Genomic DNA, 19,944 nt, shown 5'->3' on the forward strand with positions numbered 1-19,944 from the left:
ACATTTAAAATTTAAAACCAGTTAAACATGTAAATGGCTGGGATTCTTCCTTCATTGCCACCCACACTGTCTGCCTTCAGGAAAAGTGGCTGCCTGTGGTGGCCTGAAGGAGTCCTGGTGGCGCAGTGGTTAAGCTTGGCTGCTAACCCTAAGTTCTGTGGTTTGAACCCACCAGTGGGAGAAAGATGTGACAGTTTGCTTCCATAAAGATTTGTTTTGTTGTTGTTAGGTGCCATTGAGTGGGTTCCGACTCATAGCGACCCCATGTACAACAGAATGAAAAGATTACAGCCTTGAAAACCCCATAGGGCAGTTTTACTCTGTCTTATAGGGTCGCTGTGAGTCGGAATTGACTCTACCACAATGGGTTTGGTTTTTTGGTGGTGGCCTGACCTGGACCCTGCCTTCTTTTCCCTTAGTGGGGCTGGGCTGGAAATTGGTGCTGAATGCCAGCCCTCCCCAGTCCCCACTCCCCTTCCCTGCCTGTCACTCTAGCCTCTCGTCCCTCTGCACCACTCTGCTGAGTCACCGACTCCCCACAAAGTCCTGGGAGATCCGCCTCTTGGCCTGGACCAGCCCCACTGTAATTGCTTCTCCATTGTTTGGCTCTCTGGGCTTGGCTTCTGGACGTCTTCCAACCTTCTCTCCCTGTCTTCCAATCTTCCCTCTGGGCCTTTGCTCTCTGCAGGGAGCCTACAGCTGCCTCTTTGTTATCAGTGAATCTATTCAGTTCTGCACTTGGCTTCTTCCTTCTCTGAGCCAGGTTTTGAGACATTGGGACCTTCTTTCTGAGAAAGGAGGGGCTAAGCAGACTTCTGAAGGGTGGAAAGCACAGGAGAAAAAAACAGTTACTGTGGAGTGGACTCCGCTTAGGTACGTCACAGTAGAATTTTGCCCCATATGGTTTTCAATGGCCGATTTTTTTCAGAAGTAGATCTCCAAGCCTTTCTCCTGAGGTGCCTTTGTTGTTGTTGTTAGGTGCCATCTAGTCAGTTCTGACTCACAGCAACCCCACGCACTACAGAACGAAACAAAGCCCGGTCCTGCACCATGCTCACAATCATTGTTATGCTTGAGCCCATTGTTGCAGCCACTATGTCAGTTCATCTCATTGAGGATCTTCCTCTTTTTCGATACTCCTGTACTTTACCAAGCATGATGTCTTTCTGCAGGGACTGATCCCTCCTGATAACATGTCCAAAGTATGCAAGATGTAGTCTCACCATCCTTACTTCTAGGGAGCACTAATGGTTGTACTTCTTCCAAGACAGATTTGTTCATTCTTTTGGCAGTCCGTGGTATATTCAATACTCTTTGCTAACACCACAATTCAAAGGTGTCAATTCTTCTTCGGTCTTCCTTACTCATTGTTCAACTTTCCCATGCATATGATGTGACTGAAAATACCATGACTTGGGTCAGGTGCACCTTAGTCTTCAAAGTGACATCTTTGTTTTTCAATAGTTTAAAGAGGTCTTTTGCAGCAGATTTGCCCAATGCAAAGCGTCTTTTGATTTCCTGACTGCTGCTTCCATGGATGTTGATTGTGGATCCAAGTAAAATGCAATCCTTGACAACTTCAATCTTCTCTCCGTTTATCCTGATGTTGCTTATTGGTCCAGTTGTGAGGATTTTTGTTTTCTTTATGTTGAGGTGTAACCCATACTGAAGGCTGTGGTCTTTGATCTTCATCTGTAAGTGCTTTAAGTCCTCTTCACTTCAGCAAGCAAAGTTGTGTCACCTGCATATCGAAGGTTGTTAATGAGTCTCCAATCCTGATGCCCCATTCCTCTTCATATAGTCCAGCTTCTTGGATTATTTGCTCAGTATATGGATTGAATAAGTATGGTGAAAAGATACAACTCTGACGCACACCTTTCCTGACTTTAAACCACACAGTATCCCCTTGTTCTGTTCGAACAACTGCCTCTTGATCTATGTAGAGGTTCCTCATGAGCACAATTAAGTGTTCTGGATTTCCATTCTTTGCAATGTTATCCATAATTTGTTATGATCCACACAGTCGAATGCCTTTGTATAGTCAATTAAACACAGGTAAACATTTTTCTGGTATTCTCTGCTTTCAGCCAGGATCCATCTGACATCAGCAATGATATTTCTGGTTCCACGTCTACCTTTGGGTAGACTCAAATCTCCAAACTTTCAGTTATCTGCTGAGTGTGTTAACCGTTTACACCACCTAGAGACTCAAGGAACAGGAGAGGGAGAGATTTTGTAGGGCAGTCAAGACCCAAATTTTGAACACTTTATTCTGAGAAATAGTTTTAATTCTTCTGGGATCCGGATTTCTTGGGTCCATGGAGTTGGGGTGATGCCCCAGACCATTGGCTTAAAATCTTTTGAACCTTGAGCCTTAAGAAAACTGGTTTCCTAAAGTCACCTTTAAGTCAAACAATAGCCTAGTAAGCAGTTTAGAGGAGACCATTTCACCTTAGGCCTTGGGCTCTTTTGAAGAGTTATCTCTGTGCAGTCAGTTTCAAGAAACAGAAACACTAGGGTTGGACTAGAAGCTTTATTTTATGGTAATTGTTATGTAAACACACTGTTCTGGCCTCCTTTCCACGTTTGACACATGTGGTATAAGAATCTTTGGAAAGTTCTTTAATCTTTGGAACATTTTTGACTCCCTAGTCAAAATGTTTCTTCAATTTGCAAATCATATACTTAATAAACTTTAATCATTTTCTATTACTGGCTTAATATGATTTTTGTTTTAACAATTCAAACCTGAAATAACCCATCTTTGAGGACAGGCTGTAGCGACAGCCCAAGGAAGTAGAAAGAAGATGGACTTGGGAGTCACAGACATCAAGTTGCAAACCCCAGTTCCCTTGTGACCCCAGGCAGGTTACCTGACCACCCTGAACCTCAGCCTCTGCATCTGTGGAGAGGAGCAGTGCCCGCAAGCAGGGCTGCTGGGGGACTGGAGGTGATGTGATGAGAAGGTGCAGCACAATGACAATGAAAATGACAAAGAGCTGACTCACAGTGGAAATTAAAAACGTGATCATTCGTTTTTTTCCTTTCATTTGGGAATAGTTTCTAAGCTACAAAAGTTATAAAAATAAAAATAGTAGAAGCAAAACAAGTGTTCACTTTGGTGAAGGGAAAGACAACACTATAGGGAAGTCAGCACAACTTGACCAAGGCAAAGTCTTGTTATTAGGTGCCGTTGTTACCCAAAGCAGTTCCTGCTCAGTATGGCTTCTCATCAATAAAAACACACTGAGAGGTGAGGAGGGAGGAAGAGCATTTATTGCAAGCACGTAGGCAAGGAGCAATAAGGTGTATATCTCAGATCAAGCTCCCCGAACAAAGGGAAGCCGAACCTTTTATACCGTCTCTCACAAGGAAGTACATACAAACACAACGGACTACGTAAGTGTTCATGGTGCGCAGGCACAGTAAGACAAATTGCATTTCTTTTCCTTTGGCATGTAGGCTAGTAAACTGTGTTTGACTGGCTTGAGCCACACCCAGTGCTTTGAGGACAATGGACGGGAGGGGGCAGGTTCTGCATGGTCTGAGCAGATCCCAGTTGAGCCACACCCATTGCTATCACCTAAGGTTTTGTTTGCTAACGGACAGGAGGAGTAGGTCTTGCTTGTCAATGGCCAAGCAGCTCCTGGCTGCGTTCTGACTCTTAGCAACCCCACGTACAACAGAATGAAACACTGCTTGCTCCTGAGGCATCTTCACAATCTTGTTTTGCTTGAGCCCATTGTTATAGCCTCTGTGTCAATCCATCTCGTTTATACCACCTACAGACTCAAGGCACAGGAGAGGGTCTCCACGTCTTGAGAGTCTTCCTCTTTTTTGCTGACCCTTTACTTACCAAGCATTATGTCCTTCTCCAGGCACTGGTCCCTCCTGATAACATGTCCAAAGCATGTGAGATGGAGTCTCGCCATCTTTGCTTCTAAGGAGCATTCTGGCTGTACTTTTTCCAAGACAGGTTTGTTCATTCTTCTAGCAGTCCCTGGTATATTCAATATTCTTCTCCAACACCATAAATCAAGACATCAATTCTTCTTCTGTCTTTTTTATTCATTGTCTAGCTTTTGCATGCAAATGAGGTGATTGAAAACACCATGGCTTGGGTCAGGTGCACCTGAACTTAAAGTAACATCTTTGCTTTTTAACCTTCAAAGAGGTCAGAAGCTTCCTAGACACATCCAAACAACTTGAGGGACCGAGTTACTGGGGCTGAGGGCTGGGGACCATGGTCTCAGGGAACATCTAGGTCAACTGGCATGATGCAGTTCTTAAAGAAAATGTTCTGCATCCTACTTTGGTGAGTAGTGTCTTGAGTCTTAAAAGCTTGTGAGCAGCCATCTAAGATACATCTATTGGTCCCATCATGTTTGGAGCAAAGGAGAATGAAGAAAACCAAAGACAGAAGGAAAATATTAGTCCAAGGACTAAGGGACCACAACTACCACAGCCTCCACCAGCCTAAGCCCAGAAGAACTAGATGGTGCCCAGCTACCACCACTGACCACTCTTAACAGAGATCACAATAGAGGGTCCCAGACAGAGCAGGAGAAAAATGTAGAACAAAATTCAAATTCACAAGAAAAGACAAGACCTACTGGTCCAACAGGGACTGGAGGAACCCCTGAGACTATGGCCCCTGAAAACCCTGCTAACTCAGAACTAAAGCCACTCCTGAAGTCCATCTTTCAGCAAAAGATTAGACAGTCCTCTAAAACAAACAATAACACAAGTGAGGAATGTGTTTCTTAGTTTAGTTAAGTAGACGAGATCAAATGGGCATCACCTGCCCAAAAGCAAAGACAAAAAGGCAGGAAGGGACAGGAAAATTGGACAAATGGACATGGAGAACCCAGAACGGAAAGGGAAAGGAGGAGAGTGCTAACATTTTGTGGGGATTGCATCTAATGTCACAAAACAATCTGTGTATGAATTTTTGAATGAAGAAAAAAAAAAGCAAAGAGTTGATGATGAGGAAACTTATTACCTTTAAATTAAAAAATTCTTTCAAAAATTAAAAAAAAAAGTACAAGCAACATCCATAGCTTTTTTATCCAGATTCTCCTATTGTTGACATTCAAAAAACCGATAACTTCTTTAAATAGATATTTAAAGATGTTTAAGTTATCGTGTTGCCAAAACTTAACTGTGTGAATGTGGACACATCACTTACCCTCTCCGAGTCTCTCTTTCCTTCTCTGAGAAGTGGGCACAGTACAAAGTCTACACTACTGAGAGAGGGCAGGGAAAGGTACAAAACACCTGGTGTCAGGGTTTAACCGACACAATGGTTCTCAGCTTTCCTGTGTGTGGACACAGCCAGGGGGAAGGACTCCAGAGATATTGGGGGCAGAGGTGGGTGAGGAGCCAGGTCCAGGGAAGCCTAGATTGTCCGAATCCAGGGTGGGCCACTGCCTTGCTCTGATGCTGAGTAAAGAACTCCTATGTCACTATATCAGGAAACGGTACTCAACCTCATCGCAGGCCACTCTCCCTTTAGCTCATGATGCCCCAGTGATGCTGGACTTGGGTAAATTTTAGAACATACCAGAGTCTTCCCCACTTTCGAGACTTTGTGTGCTGAAGAATGGCTCCCCTAGTCTTCTCGGGGTTGTCTCGATCTCATCATAACTCACCTCCTTAAAGGGCCCTTCCGTATGAAAATACCACCCACCCCACCTCCTGTAAAAATGCCATGGGGACGGTGTCTGACCTCCTCCAATTTCACAAAGGGGAAGGAGAATGAAGATCAACAGCCCAAAGCTGATTCCTATGAGGTGGAGATCAGACATGTCTTCACCCTCCAACCTTTTAAGTAGCTCTGACACCAACCATGCCTTCCATGGCACAGTCTACTTCTCTGCTGGATTTGTTGCAATGACCACACAGAACTCACAGACGATACTCACGGTTGTGGGGTTTGTTAAGGAAGTAACAGGTTACAAATCAGGTTCAGGAATGCTCAGAACATAGTTCTTCCATCAGAATAGCCTCTTCTCAGCTGTGCCTGAAGGCAGGTCTCTCTCTAGCCCTGAGCCCCTTGACCCAGCCTACTCTGGCAAGTGTGACAAAGGTCTTTAGCTCCGCCGATAAGTGTCCAGAGGCACCCCACTCCACCAGTAAGCCTTGGGCCCGAAGGCACTCAGCTCTAGCTCCGTGGGTCAGCAAACTTAGCCCCACCAAGTGCCTGGAGGCACCCTACTCTGCCAGCAACCATCCTGCCTAAAGATACTCAGCTTTCTCCCTCCATAGGCTAGGAAGCCCATCGATCTATCTCCTGCTGGTCTCCTGATTCTGCTGCCTCTGCTGCCACCGTTTCTCTGCCACTGCTTCTTGCCGTCTCTCATTGTCTTTGATGTTACAGCTCTCTCTCTTTGTCTGCTGGGTCAAAGAGCTTTTTAGCCCAGGGACCTGGATCCAAAGGACGTGCTCTGCTCCCGTCTCTTCTTCTTGGTGGTAGTCATGTCCCCCTCTGCTCTAGGATTGACTGCTCTTTTAAGCCTAGCAGGATGGCAAAATTGACCTATCCCCTCATTAGGGTTCCATACACCTTATTTGCATGGTCCCACCGCCACAAGGGAGCCATGTACCTTATCTACCTTATTAGCAAGCTATCCGATCCCCTTGGTGGACCACAAGCACTTCATCTGCATAATCCTACCCAGTCATTTGGTGGGAGTTACAAAGACTATGGCTCAAAAGACTATATTAAGTAATTCACTGCACCACACCTCCACATTCCCCATTTGCTCTTACATTTCATTTTCAGCACTTATCCTTGTAGTTGTTAGCTGCCATCAGGTTGGCCTGGGATTCATGGCCACCTCATGCACAGTGGAAATAACTCTACCCCAATACTGGGCCATCCCCATGATCAGTTGGAGATCAGACCATTATGATCTATAGGGTTTTCATTGGCTGATTTCAGAAGTTGATTGCCAGGACTTTCTGCCTAGTCCATCTTATTCTGAAAGCTCTTCTGAAACCTGTTCAGCATCATAGCAACACACAAGCCTCTACTGATGGATGGATGGTGGCTGCGCATGAGATTCATTTGCTGGGAATCAAAGCTGGGTCTCCCACACAGAAGGCAAGAATAGTGTGAGTTAAATTGTCAGAATTTTTTTTTTTAAATTGAAAAGGGTCAGCTCAAATGAGTTTGGGTGGAAGCATGAGGATAGCAGATATCGTTCAAGGTCTGGGACCTTTTCACAGCAGCACACCCAGAAGGGCATCTGGCTCTGGCTTTTCACTGCAATGAGCAAAGGGCTTTTCCTTTTCTTTTTCTAGCTGCTCACCATGACAACTGTTGGCAATCCGTGTAACACATGAAGCCAAAACCCTAATTTCATAGTAAAAGGGGAGGGCGTTTAAGAAGAAAGAATAGGACAGAGAGAATATTTAAAAATTTTTTTTAAAAAGAATCTTTTTATCCAGAAATAATTTCAAACTTATAGAAAAGTTGTAAAGATAAAAATAGCAGAAAGAGCACTTGTACACTTTTATGCAGAGTCACCTATTGTTACATTTCCTCCCATTTGCTTTATTGCTTACTTTCTCCCTCTTTTTTTTTTTCTGAATCTAATTATTATTAATGATTTAAATGCTTAGGGAGCCCTGGTGGCACAGTAGCTGTGGTTAAGGGCACAGCTGCTAACATGATGGACTTAAATACTTCAGTGTGTCTCTCATAGGAATACGGATGTTCTCATACATAACCACAGCAACAACCTCAATATACTCAACATTGATGCAACCCTTTCATTTACTGTATGAATTTCATTTCTGTCAGTTGAAACAACAATGTTTGTGTTTCTCCAGTAAAGGCTAGTGTCAGGTTTCTCTTGTCCTGTGTCTTTAGCCTCCTAAAGGATCATTTCCCGACTATTCTTGTCTTTTATAACTTCGATATTTTTGAAGAATACAGTCCCCAACAACCCTCCCACTCCTTTTTTTTAATAGGACATTCCTCATTTTGGCTTGATCTGAAGTTTCCTTTGGGTTATTTTCAGATTATGCATTGCTCCGCACTTACGATCTGGCCCTCAACACCAAGCTAGAGCCCTTCCTCTTCCCCTCTAATTAAGTAACTAAATAGTTATTTAGATTATTTAATTTTTGTGTATTTATTAAATTAATGATCTAATTATTATTAATTCTTTAAATATTTAGGGAGTCCTGGGGGCACCGTAGCAGTAGCGAAGCACTCAGCTGCTAACCGAAAGGTTGGCGGTTTGAACCCACCAGCCTCTCTGCAGGAGAAAGATGTGGCAGTCTGCTTCTGTAAAGAATTACAGCCTTGAAAACTCTATGGGGCAGTTCTACTCTGTCCTGTAGGGTTTCTATGAGTCAGGATTGACTTGACAGTAACAGGTTTTTTTTTTTTGGTATTTAAGTGTTTTATTTATTTAATAAATATGCATTTTTTATCATTATGGCTCCTGTGAGTTTCTATTTTTTCCTAGTAACTTATAAATCATTACTGTTATGGATTGTATTGTGTCTTAGTTATCTAGTGCTACTATAACAGAAGTACCACAAGTGGATGGCGGTAACAAGCAGAAATTTATTTTCTCACAGTTTAGGAGGCTAGAAGTCTGAATTAAGGGTGCTGGTTCTAGGGGAAGGCTTTCTCTCTCTGTCAGCTCTGGAGGATGACCCTTGTCTCTTTTAGATTCTGCTCCTGGGCTATGTTCATGTGGCTTGGCATCTCTCTACCCCTATCTCTGCTTGCCTGCGTGTTTGTTTTAATCTCTTTTATATCTCAAAAGAGAATGACTGAAGACACATCCTACACTAATCCTACCTCATTAACATAAGAAAGACAACCCATTCTCAAATGGGATTATAACCACAGGCATAGAAGTTAGGATTTACAACATATATTTTGGGGGGACACAATTCAATGTATAATATTCCACCCTTTGGCCCCCCAAAATTCATGTTCTTGCCACATGCAAAACACATTCACCATGTCACGTCATTCCAAAAGTCTTAATTCAACTCCAGGTACAAAATCTCATCTTCTGAACATCTAAATCAAATGTGAGTGAGACTTCAGGCATATTCCACCCTGGGCCAAAACTCCTCTTCATCTGTGAACCTATGAAATCTAAAATACAAGTTATTTGTTTCCAAAGTACAATGGTCAAACAGGCACAAGGTAGACATTTCCATTATAAATGGAAGAAATTGGAGGGAAAGGGATAATTAGTACCAAGCAAGTCCAAAACCCAGCAGAACAATTTACATTAGCTCTCAAAGCTAGAAAATAGTCCTCTGTTCTTTGGGACCATCTAGGCAATAGCCCCGTCCTCCAGACTCTGGGTGTTGGCCATGCCCTCAGGATTCTGGGTAGAGGCCCCTCTTCCCTGGGCTTCAGCTCCACCTTCCAGGCACACTGAGATGGCAACTCTCCTCCCTTAGCTTTGAGTGGCACCACTGTCTTAGTTTATCTAAGTGACCACCTTGCCTCTCAGCCCTGGCAGGCACTGTTCTCCTGTCCCTTGGGTATGGCAGCCCACCACATCAACTTTAGGCTGTGGCCCCATCCCCACAGCACACATAACTTAATGGCAGCCCCACATTCTGGAACCACGTTGGCAAAGATCAAACTCTTTGAAACCTAGGAGGCTGTGGCCCCACCCTTTGAGATCCAGGAGACCATAGCCTCACCCTTTGAAACTGTGCAGACCCTGCTTCCCGTGATCCTTCCAACAGTTCTGTTGATCTTCAAGCTGCTCCAGGGATGGTCCTTTTCTTTTCTTGGAGGACAACAGATGTAGCGCCTTTGTATTGTTTCCTGCCTGTAGAATTCCAAGAGGCAGACAGCTTTCTTTCCTTTTGTCCTTTCTCTGTCCACTTCAGTCTAAGCTGATGGGTTTTCTGCTGTGATAGTTGGTTAGATCAGTCACAGGCTTAATCTCTTTAACAGAAAATTGTGTAGCTATGTCCTTGGTGACCATTCTAGAACATGTGTCCTTAGTTTGTACAACAGAATTTTCCAAATCCTTTAGTTTTGTTTTCATTTGGCACAGTTCATTTTTAAGGCCATCTCTTTCCTCTTGCTTTTTACTATAAGTGCCAAGGAGAAACCATGCACCCCTTTAAGATCTCGCTTAGAAGTCTCCTCAGCTAAATATCCAGTTTCATCACTTACAAGTTCTACCTTTCACCAAACATTTGAACATAATTCAGACAAGTTATTTGCCACTGCATACAAAGCAATGCCCTTCCTCCATTGTCCAATGACGTGTTTATCATTTTCTTTTAAAGCCTCACCAGAAGTACTTTTAACATCCACATTTCTAGCAACATCCTGTTGCTGGCACTGTAGGTATTCTCTAAAATGATAGAGACTTTCTCTATAGTTCTCCTCACTTCTTTCTGAGTCCTCACCAGAATTGCCTTTGACATCCATAATGCTACCAACAGTCTCTTCCAGGCAAACTATGCTTTTACTGTTAGGCACCTTAAAACTCTTCCAGCCTATACCCATTACCAAATTCCAAAACAGCTTCCACATTTTAGGTATCTGTTAGAGCAGCACCCCACTCTTCCAGTTCCAAATTCTCAGTTATCTAGTGCTGCTGTAACAGAAATACCAAAAGTGGATGGCTGTCACAAACAGAAATTTATTTTCTCACAGTTTAGGAGGCTAGAAGTCTGCATTAAGGGTGCCGGTTCTAGGAGAAGGCTTTCTCTCTCTGTCAGCTCTGGAGGATGACCCTTGTCTCTTTTAGATTCTGCTCCTGGACTGTCTTCATGTGGCTTGGCATCTCTCTGCCCCCATCTCTGTTTACCTGCTTGTTTGTTTTAATCTCTTTTATATCTCAAAAGAGAATGACTGAAGACACATCCTACACTAATCCTGCCTCATTAACATAAGAAAGACATCTTATTCCCAAATGGGATTATAACCACAGGTATAGAGGTTAGGATTAACAACGCGTATCATTGGAGGACAAAATTCAATCCATAACACATTGTATCCCACAAAAAGATACTTTGAAGACCTAACCCCCAGTATCTGTGAACATGACCTTGTCTGGAAAAAGGGTCTTTGAAGATATTATCAGTTAACCTGAGGTCATACTGGAGTAGAGTGGATCCTAATCCAGTATGACTGATGTTCTTATAAGAGAAGGGTCAGAGGGACAGATACTCAGGGGGGACGGCCATGTGAAGATGGAGTCAGAGATTGGAATGCCAAAGGACTGCCGGGAGCCATAGGAAGCTAGGAGAGAGATATGAAACAGATGATCTCCCTCAGAGTCTTCAGAAGGAATCAACATGGCTAACACCCTGAATTCAGACTTCTAGTCTTCAGATCGATGAAACAATAAATTTCTGTTCTTGTAAGCCACCCAGTTTGTGATATTTGTTATATCAGCCATAAGACACTAATATATTTACTGTACTTAATTATTTTAATGCTCAGAGCAGCACCTTAGACTTAGAAAATGGGAGACCCATTGTCTTAGTCATCTAGTGCTGCTGTAACAGAAATACCACAAGAGGATGGCTTTAACAAAGAGAAATTTATTCTCTCACAGTCTGGGAAGCTAGAAGTATGAATTCAGGGTGCCAGCTCCAGGAGAAGGCTTTTTCTCTCTGTCTGATCTTAGTCATCAATCTTCCCCAGTCAAGGAGCTTCTCAGCACAGGGACCCCAGTTTCCAATGGATGCACTATTCTCCTGGTTCTAGTTTCTTGGTGGTATGAGGTCCCCTGTCTTTCTGTTCACTTCTCTCTTTTATATCTCAAAAGAGATTGATTCAAGATACAATCTAATCTTATAGATTGAGTTCTTCCTCATTAACATGACCGCCTCTCATCCTGCCTCATTAACATCATAGAATTAGGATTTACAACACGTAGGAAAATCACATCAGGTAGCAAAGTGGTGGACAATCACAGTATGGGAATCATGGCCTAGCCAAGTTGACATACATTTTTGGGGGACACAACTCAATCCACAAAACCCATCAAGCTGGTTCCTATGTCCTGTTGACATGCCCCCCCCCCCACCATTTGTTTGAACACTTCCTTACTTTCTGGCATCATAAGCTGTTTCAAATTCATTTTTGTATCTGCTTTGCTCCAACCTGGAATCCACCATTTCTCCAACTAACCTCGTTCACTTAGAGACCAAAATCTGGCATATGTGTGCACTATGCTACTAGATTGTCTTTCCTTCTTCACTTTTTTCAAGGATAGAGCCAGAACCTCTAATTCCAATCCATCCCCATAGAGTTTTTTCTTGCTTTCCCCATTTCATATTTATATGTCCTTTCTTCCACAGTGAGAACCCTGGCCTCCAACAAAACTAACACTCTTACTCATTTTCTCAGTCTTGTGGTTTATCTGCAGGGGAGGTGGTTCAATTCTTGGTCAACACCCCTCATGCACAGCTACCACCTGTCTATAGGTGGAGGCTTAGGTGATGCTTTGATGCTGAATAAGCTTCAGTGGAGCTTCCAGACTAAGATGGACTAGGCGGAAAGGCCTGTTGATCTATTTCTAAGATCAGCCAATGAAATCTCTTGGATGACAATGGTCCAATCTGCAACTGATCATGGGGATGATGCAGGACCAGGCAATGCTTTGTTTCATTGTGCATGGAGTTGCCATGAGTAGGGGCCAACTGGACAGCAGCTAACAACAGCATGATATATCTGACATAATTTCAGAACTACTTCATCCATACCATCACAAATCACAGTCACTAACAAGAGTTCAGGATTTGTTAGCAATTCTTTATTCTCTCTTCCTCCCTTCCAGGCAAGGAGAAAGTTAACAAAAAATCAAATAGCTATAGTGAGAAGTATAATAAAAATTAAATATGAACATTGTTCTATAACGATTTCCAGCTTGATAGTAATTTGTGGAGAAATTTGCAACCAAACTGTATGATAGCATGAGAAAAATGGAGATATGGTGTAATAATGGGAGTGTTCCTCTCATAATAATGAATAGATAATTTATATTACAGCTAGGATAGAGGAGTTCTTTATGAAGATAGCAATAATTGATTTTATTTTACAAAAAAACAACTGGGCTTTGTTATGCAATCAAAGACTTGGTGTTCAAATGCACTATTTTAGTAGATTTTGTCCTAGGAGTAAGTGGGAATATACATATATATATATATATATATACACACACATACATATATGTATGTAATGTATGTATAAAAGACAATTGTTGACATAGCCTGTTGAAGTCTATGCTGTAAACAGTGATCTTGTCTTTTTTCTCTCACCACCTGTCTTAGACTGGGTTTTTTAGAGAAGCAAAACCAGTGAAGTGTCTATATATATATGTATATATGGAGAGAGAGAGATTTATATCAGGGAAATGGCTCACGTGGTTGTAGAGGCTGGAATGTCTCAAGTCTGTGGGTCAGGCTGGAGGCTTCTGATTCAGGCAGGGGCTGGTGAACCCAATATCAGCGGTCAGACAACAGGCCTCTGGCTCACAGGCTGCAGAGGCTGACAAATCTCAAGATTGGTGGGTAACCTGGCAGGCCATTGGCTCACAAAGTGTGGAGGCTGATGAATCCCAAAATCAGCATGTAAGCTGCTAGCTCAAGTCCCAAGAACCAAAGATCAGATGAACAGGAGTCAGCCGCAGGATCCAGAGTGAGCAAAAGACCGTGAGCCTTGCCAGAAAGTCCGCCTATATTGGATGCAGGTCACACCCCCAAGGAAATGCCCTTTCAACTGATGGGCTGCTCATAGCAGATCCCATCATGCAGGTGATCACGACTGCCAAACTACATCATAACTGCCAAACCACTGAGAATCATGGTCCAGCCAAGTTGGCACACAACCTTAATGATCATACCACCTGCGCACAATTTTGAAGGCTCTAAGATGGCTTGAGATTTGTTGTCCTCTATCAGCATCTGTGTCTGCAAAGTATGCAAAAATGTTGTTAGATCCTGTCGTAATGGTGCTACCAGAACTGTTTCTAGAAACACTCAGACTTGTCAAATATGCCAGCATTTCGTATAGAGAACAAAGCCTGCTTTGAACATATTTGTGAAACTGATTTACTTCAGACAGGCCTATTTTCATTTTAAGACCTTGTATCTTAGCTGTGGGAGCCCTGGTAGTGCAGTGGCTAAGAGCTATGCCTGCTAACCAAAAGTTCGACAGTTTGAATCCACCAGCAGCTCCTTGGAAACCAAGTGGGGGCAGTTCTACTCTGTCCTACAGGGTCACTATGAGTCGGAATCGACTCAATGGCAATGAATTTTTTTTTTTTTTTTTTTTTTTTGGCGTCTTAGCTGAGGGGTGGTTTCTTGGCATTATGTAATAAGCACTAGAATGCAACCCACAGAAAGGCTTTAAGCAGGAAATGACTTAAGCAGATTTTTCTTTTAAGAAAGATGTAAAGCTGCAGGAAGTAACCTCCCCAATACCTTTCTTTGTCCCTTTCCCCATTCACCTACCCATCTATTCATTTGAGACACATTTATTTAGGGTCTGCAAAGTACTGGGCCATGTGAAAGGTACAGAGCATAGAGGGATTGGATGCTCAGGGAAAGAGTACAGGGTGCTCTGAGACATCATTGTGGAGAGATCTACCTGATACTGAGCCTGGGAAAGGAAAGGAAAGCAACTCTTTGAAGAAGTGAGATTTAAACCAAGCCTTCAAGAGTGAGTAGAAGCTATCCAGCCAGTGAACGGGAAAAGAGTATTCCAGGAGAGAGGAGAGCATGTGGCTTAGTATTGAGGGAAAAGGGGCCTGGCCGTCACAGAGCTGAACAACACAGTGAAAGACCCGGAGGCTGGGCCTTCATAACTGAGGAGGGAAGGCCTGAGGTGAGGGCAGAGGGTGGGGAAGGGCCCTTAAAGGCTGTAACAGAGCTTTTCTATTTTATTCTGAGTTTCTGGGGAAATCCCTAAGGGATTTTCAGCAGGGGACTATCAAGATCTCTTAGCAATTCTGTGGACAATGGATTGATGTGGAGTGAAATATGGCCGGGAGTAGAACTAGGAGGACTGGCCAGGGGACCAGAGCAGTTCTCCAGGCTCTGATGATGATTTAGATCAAGGTGGTAGCAGGGAGGTGGGAAAAAGCCACTTAGAGCCCTCGTCTCCCTCTATTCCTCAGAGTGGTTGAAAGCCTCAGCAATTCCAAGGAACCATACTCATGTTAGCTCACATTTAAAACACAGAAACAAAATGCTCTCGTCATCAAGTCCATTCTGACTCATGGCCGCTCCATGTGTGTCAGAGTAGAACTGTGCTCCATACGGTTTTCAATGACTGATTTTTCAGAAGTAGGTTGCCGGACCTTTCTTCCAAGGCACCTGTGGGTGGACTCAACTGTCAGCATTTCAGTTAACAGCCAAGTGCATTAATTGTTTGCACTACCCAGTTACTCCAGCTCAGATTTTATAAACACTCATTTGGTGCCAGAATGAACTTAGTGTTTTTATGTTTTTCTTGTAATTTACTTCTCACAACAACCCTACAAAGTAGCTACAATTATTATCCCCATTTTACAGTTAAGGAAAACTGAGATTTAGGAGGATTAAGTAACTTGACCAAGGTAGACCTCCATCAACGTTAGAACCAGCACCAGAGCCCTGTTCTTGACCACAGTGCTACCCTGCCTCCCGTCAATATGCCAGGAACAATGCCTATGTGTCCTACAGAATTTGCCCCTTGCAGAGACTCAGACATACTGGCAGCTCCAGAATTTCTATAGAGGAGGATTTTGTGGTGATCTTGCTGGAAGGTGGGCACTAGAGGATTTATTTTTAAGCTATATTTTCATTATCATTAGAATTACTTAGAATTTATATTTACTTGGAATAGATTGAGAAGGCTTGTAGAAATTTAAGGGTCAAGACCACCTGGGGCCACCATCATGAATATGCCCTGCCAGTCCTACCACTACACAGGCAAATGGCTCTCAGCCAGACTGAGGAGTTCCCAAAGCCAGTCCCAGGGAGGCCAGCCGCCAGGTCCCCAAACCCAAATATAAACACTATCATATCTTGGCTGAACAATGCTTTCAATGTTAGTGCAATGGAGCAGAGCTTGCCCTGGAGGCCTGGAGTGCTCAGAACTCACCTCCCTTAGGATTGAAAGGCTTCCTTCTGCTCATCTGCTTCCATCGAATACTGGAGGTCGAATAAATAAAATAGAGATGAAGTAAAATAAAATTGTGCCATATGGATAATGATTTACTGCAATACCATAGAATGTTAAGGTTATCTCCTTTTTACAAGTGATGAAAAGTTGTAAGAATACAGAATTTTAGTAAGGAAAAAACCAACCAAGAGTTCCATTTCTGGTGACATTTTGGTATCTATGTTTTAGACCTTTTCCCTATTTTTGGATGGATGAACTATAATGCATTTATGCTGTATAAAAAAATGGCTCATACTGTGTATATAATTTGTATAGTAGTTTTATCAAAGAAGAATTTTCCGTATCTTTTCAATCAGAATTTTTAATGGCTGCAGGTAAATGATTCAAGTGGATATACTTCAGTCTAAATAACTACTTATTTACTGTTGGATATTTAGGCAATTTTTACTTTTCATGTCTATAAACCAGACTGCAGTGAATATCTCTGACCATAAGCTTTTTCCTGTATGTAGTTGCAGTCAGATGATGGCTGGGTTGCTGTCATCTGAAAGCTCAACTGAGCTGGATGTCCACGATGGCTCACAGTTGTGGCTGGCTCTTAGCTGAGGGCTCAGCTGGGACAGTTGTCCACAGTGCCTGCACGTGGTCACTTCAGCATGGTGCTCTCAGGGTAGACAAACTTCTTACATGGTGGCTAACTTTCCCCAGAGTGAGCATCCCAAAGAATCAGGCAGAAGCTTCACAGCTTTTTATGACTCAGCCTCAGAAGTCATATAACATCACTTTCATCCTACTCGACTTGATGTAACTGTCACAGCCCACTCGAGTTCAAGGAGAGGAGACATAGATCTTACCTCTTCATCCTTGATTGCTGAAGCACTTGGGGGACATGTTTTGAAACTGCCACAGTCTGTCCCTGGCCCTCTGTGCCCTCTGGCCACAAATTATTCACATTCCTCCAACATGCAACATACACTCCCCCCTCTCAAAACCCCCTTAACGTCTCATTCCATTACAGCATCAGGCTCAGAATCTCATCATCTAAATCAGGGTTAGGTGTGGATAAGGCTCATCAGATGTGCCTCCTTGGATACAGTTTCTTGAGTATTGTATTTCCTGATCTGATGACTCATGAAGCCTCAAGAGACAAGTGATCTGCCTACATACACCAAACATACAATGGTGGGATGGGGAATGGACAGCCACTACAGACATTAAACACTCCTGTTCAAATAGGCGGGAAACAGGAGCACAGATCTGTCACTGGCCCATCGCAATTCTGAAATCCAGCTAAGCACAGATTGCAGTTTCTTGATTAGACCCCAATTCTGCTTCCTAGCACTGATTCACTGTGGCTCTTGACTCTGTCCTCTGGGTTCTTGGCTCTTCCCTTTGATCATCCTTCCCTTCTGGCCCTTGTTTGCAGTAGATAAGTTTTTTCAGACAGCTTCCTCACTGTAACAACAACAACAAAAACACCCACTGCCATCCAGTGGATCCCAACTCATAGTGACCCTATAGGACAGAGTAGAGCTGCCCAATAGGGTTTCCAAGGCTGTAAATATTTACAGAAGCAGACTGCCATTTCTTTCTCCCGCAGAGTGGCTGGTGCGTTTGAACAGCTGACTTTTTGGTTCACAAGCTAGAGCTTTAATCACTGAGCCACCAGCACTCCTTCCTCACTGTAGTAGTTAGGAATTCCAAAGTTTTCCCTTCATTTTGTACTGTCCCTGGCCCTTTCAATCTAAGCTGATGTAATTTTTTATTCTTGATTACCCTAATCAAGAGAACTCTAGACTGCAAAAAGATGAAAACAAAAGTCCTGGGAGTGGGATTATGTCTAGAATCTCTTGCAAGGTAAAATGCAGGAAGAGAAGAGGTGTCATCATTAGCTTTTTAATTCTATTTTAATTTGAACATTTTCTAATTAAAAACATGTCATGAAAGACTTTTTAAAAATCCAGATAATTACCTCCATTGTCTCCCCAGTAAGATAATTTTCTCCTCCCTTTGTCTTCAACAATAGACTTACAAAGAAAAAAAAAAATCAACCCTGTTGCCATCGAGTTGATTCCGACACATATATTAATAATATTTATCCTGCCTTGCTATCTTAGCATGATGCCTTCACCCATTTTAGGACAAGTTGCAACAGTGTGAGGCATGGAGAGAAGTCATGGTATGATGTGTATACAAGCCAGGCAATCTGGTTGTGTAAGTGATTCAATCTGTAAGGAATACATGAGATGCGTATGATGGTACCAACATGGTGCCTCACCAGAATTCTGAAGCAAAGTCTCATAATTACTCGTTTATATTATTTATTACTTTAAGCTATTGATTGTCAAAAATGTTATTACCTGAAATACTCAATTTTCACAAAAAAATTATAAATGGATTCCCAAATATATAAATGTAGGAAAGAGGTGCTGTCCAAGAGGTGGAGCAGAGTGGGATGGAAGATCCACCCCCTTACTTCTTCACCTACATGAAGATTATCTTCAGAACAGTTTGAAAACTATCGTCCTAAACCAGAGATCAGAAAGCTATGGCCCACGGGCCAAATCTGACCCAATGTCTGCTTTTATAAATAAAGTTTTATTAGACATAGCCAGATCCATAAGTTTATGTATAGTCTATGACTTTTTCAACAGCAGAGTTGAGCCATCACAACAAAGACCATAATGGCCTACAAAGCCTAACATATTTATCATTTGGCCCTTTATGGAAAGCATGTTAACCCTGGGGTCACCACTCCTTTCTAATAATTGTGCTTAGGTGACATATTTAAAAAAAAAAAAAAAAGTTGCCGTTGTGTTGACTCTAACTCGTGGCAACCCCACATATGTCAGAGTAAAACTGTGCTCCATAGGATTTTTGTTTCTCTGAATTTTATTTATTTTCTTGTTGTTGAGAACATATACAGCAAAGCATATACCAATTCAACTGTTTCTACATGTAGAACTAGTGACATAGATTACATTGATTACAGTGGTTGTGCAACAATTCTCACTGCCTTTTCTGAGTTATTCCTCCTCATTAACATAAACTCACTGCCCCCTAAGGTTGCCATCTTATCTTTCAAGTTGTTGTTGTCAATTTGATTCCATATAGATAGCTCTTAAAAGAGCATAATGCTCAAGGCAGACCTTTTTTACTAGATAAGTTAAACTATTGTTTGGTTTCAAGATGACTTCAGGGGATTTTTCTGGTTTAAGGTTGAAAGATTATCTTAGGGCAAAATAGTTTCAGGGGCATCCAACCTCCATGACTCCAGAAAGTCTTGAGTCCATGAGAATTTTAAATTCTGTTCTGCATTTTCACACTTTTATCAGGATTCTTCTCTGAAATCTTTAATCAAAATATTCAGTAATGCTAGCCAGGCACCATGTGGTTCTTCTGGTCTCGTGGCAAAGGAGACAGTTGATCATGGAGGCAATTAGCCACACATGCCATATCCTCCCCCTATTCCTGAATCTCCTTCTTCTTCTGTTGCTCCAGGTGAATGGAGATCAGTTGTGCCTCAAATGGCAGCTTGCGAGCTTTTAAGACCCTAGGCGCTATGCAACAAACTAGGAGGTAGAACAGAAGCACTAAACACAATATAAGGCCAATGAACGGAGATGTTCCATGAAACCATGACCCTAAACCTCCAAACCAAGGAACCAAATCCCATAAGGTGTTTGATGGTACATAAGCAGCCTCAGCAGCTACTCTTTTTTTCTTTTTTCGTCATTGTTATAAATATATCTATCACAACTTTTGCCAATTCAGTTTTTTGCACGTGTACAACTTATTGACAGCAATTACATTAATTG

The sequence above is a fragment of the Trichechus manatus genome, unplaced genomic scaffold (assembly GCF_000243295.1).
Source record: "Trichechus manatus latirostris isolate Lorelei unplaced genomic scaffold, TriManLat1.0 scaffold00235, whole genome shotgun sequence".
NCBI lineage: Eukaryota > Metazoa > Chordata > Mammalia > Sirenia > Trichechidae > Trichechus > Trichechus manatus.